We start from the raw sequence: 2,571 nt of genomic DNA on the forward strand, positions 1-2,571 counted from the left end.
TTTCTCACTATTGATGGCAATGGATCTGCTAGGCCTTATTCTGGTGTTGTATAAATGGAAAAAGAACAAACTGGAACTCAAAGAAGAATTGGAGCTTTCACTTTTCCAATTGTCGACGATAACAAAAGCCACATATAACTTTTCTATGAACAACAAGATTGGAGAGGGTGGATTTGGACTAGTTTACAAGGTATATACGCTGAAATTTGTTGGAAAAGTAACCAATTTTTGCTTAAATTAGTGTATCAGACATGGCCTATTCAGCGAAGAAACCTTTTAGATTTGATTCAAAAACTTTTGTCCAAATTTTGGATAAGCGAGGTGAGTTATGAAGGATACAAAAGTGATGGAATTGTTGTTGGAGAAACGATTTCTTTTGTGAATGTTCAATTTCATCGAAGATCCTTTCAATTTTGATTCAAGATTGTCGAAAATTTTGAATGGAAATATCGAACTATTCGGGGGAGCTGGAGTGTGTAAAATATTACTTACTCTTTATGGAATTCATTAACAATATTGCTAAAGCTCACGGGGGCGTATCTATATTTGGCAGAGTGGGTGAACGTACTTGGGAAGGAAATGATCTTTACATGGAAATGAAAGAATCTGGAGTGATTAATAAAGAAAATATTGTAGAATAAAAAGTGTCCTTAGTTTACGGTTAGATGAATGAACCACCGGGAGCTCGTATGAGAGTTGGTTTGACTGCCCTAACTATGGCGGAATATTTCTGAGATGTTAATGAGCAAGACGTACTTCTATTATTGACAATGTCTTCCGTTTCGTGCAAGTAGGATCCGAAGTATCAACCTTATTGGGTAGAATGCCTTCCACTGTGGGTTGTCAACCGACCCTAAGTACCGAAATGGGTTCTTTACAAGAAAGAATTACTTCTACCAAAGACGGGTCCATAACCTCTATTCAAGCAGTTTATGTACCCACAGATGATTTGACCGACCCTGCTCCTGCAACGACATTTGCACATTTAGATGCTACTATCGTACTATCAAGAGAATTGGCTGCCAAAGGTATTTATCTAGCAGTAGATCCTTTAGATTCAATGTCAACCATGCTTCAACCTCGGATCGTTGGTGAGGAACATTATGAAACCGCCCAAAGAATTAAGCAAACTTTACAACGTTACAAAGAACTTCAGGACAATATAGCTATCCTTGGATTGGACGAATTATCCGAACATGATCATTTACTCGTAGCAAATGCGCGAAAAATTGAGCGTTTCTTATCACAACCCTTTTTTGTAGCAGAAGTATTTACCTGTTCTCCAGGGAAATATGTTGGTCTAGCAGAAACAATTTGAGGATTTCAATTGATCCTTTCCAGAGAATTATATGGTCTTCCCGAACAGGCCTTTTATTTGGTAGGTACTATCGATGAAGCTACCACGAAGGCTATGAACTTAGAAATGGAGAGCAATTTGAAGAAATGACCTTAAATCGTAGTGTATAGACCCCTAATCGAATTGTTTGGGATTCAGAAGGGAAGAAATTGTTTTATGTACTAATAGTGGTCAAATTGACATATTACCAATTCACGCCCCTATTGCCACAACTGTAGATATAGGGATTTTGAGAATACGCCTTAACAACCAATGGTTAACGATGGTTCTGATGGGTGGTTTTGCTAGAATAGGAAATAATGAGATCACTGTTTTAGTAAATGATGCGGAGAAGGGTAGTGACATTAATCCACAAGAAGCTCAACAAACTCTTGAAATAGCGGAAGCTAATGTGAAAAAGGCTGAAGGAAGGAGACAAAAAATTGAGGCAAATCTAGCTCTCCGACGAGCTAGAACACGGGTGGAGGCTAGCAATATGATTTCATAACTAGTTGGTATGTTCGAATAATAAAAGGAAGTTCTCTTTCTAATCCTATTTAGGTTCTGTCGGGTGAAAACAATCAAATACAATCAAACATAATCCAATTCTGAAGCAAAAATTCAAATTAAAAAATGAAATAGAAAAGATACAAAATAAAAAAATAAATATCACTAAAAGTGGGTTGTAAACCTTATTAGATACCATTGACTCTGGTATCTAATAAGTTTTACCTACTATTGGATTTGAACCAATGACTCCCGCAGTATGAAAGCAGTACTCTAACCACTGAGTTAAGTAGGTCATTTATCATCCCAAAGAGAACCAAATGAAACCCATCCTGTTGGTGGATTATAAATATCATATTACTTATAAGCAATACTAATCTAAGCAATACCACTCAAAGAGATCAAAGATTCTTGATGTTGGATCATGGAATATTTCTCTTGACAAGAATTTACCTACATGATAAAATATGTATCACAAGCACTAAGGGCTATAACTCAGTTGGTAGAGCAACTCGTTTACACGCGCGCCAATGTTTGTCAAGGGAGTTCATCATGCAATCAGAAAAATTGATCTTGTTGAGAAATCGATGTCTTACTCCATAACTTTGAGGGAACCATAGCCTGACAAAGGTTCGGTCCAATTTGGACACCCATTTAGGAGGTGCCAAACAGACCCCATCATTGATTTGAGATCTTGATAAGGTGAATACCCAGTCTATTCAATGCTA

The 2,571-nt window shown here is 37.1% G+C and overlaps 1 pseudogene; it reads left to right on the top strand.

Annotated features, from left to right (window-relative positions):
- Window positions 1–423: 423 nt before the first annotated feature.
- Window positions 424–1,447, top strand: LOC125852631 (ATP synthase subunit beta, chloroplastic-like; annotated as a pseudogene).
- Window positions 1,448–2,571: the final 1,124 nt, after the last annotated feature.

This window comes from Solanum stenotomum, unplaced genomic scaffold, assembly GCF_019186545.1.
Source record: "Solanum stenotomum isolate F172 unplaced genomic scaffold, ASM1918654v1 scaffold37645, whole genome shotgun sequence".
In the NCBI taxonomy this organism is placed as follows: Eukaryota; Viridiplantae; Streptophyta; class Magnoliopsida; order Solanales; family Solanaceae; genus Solanum; species Solanum stenotomum.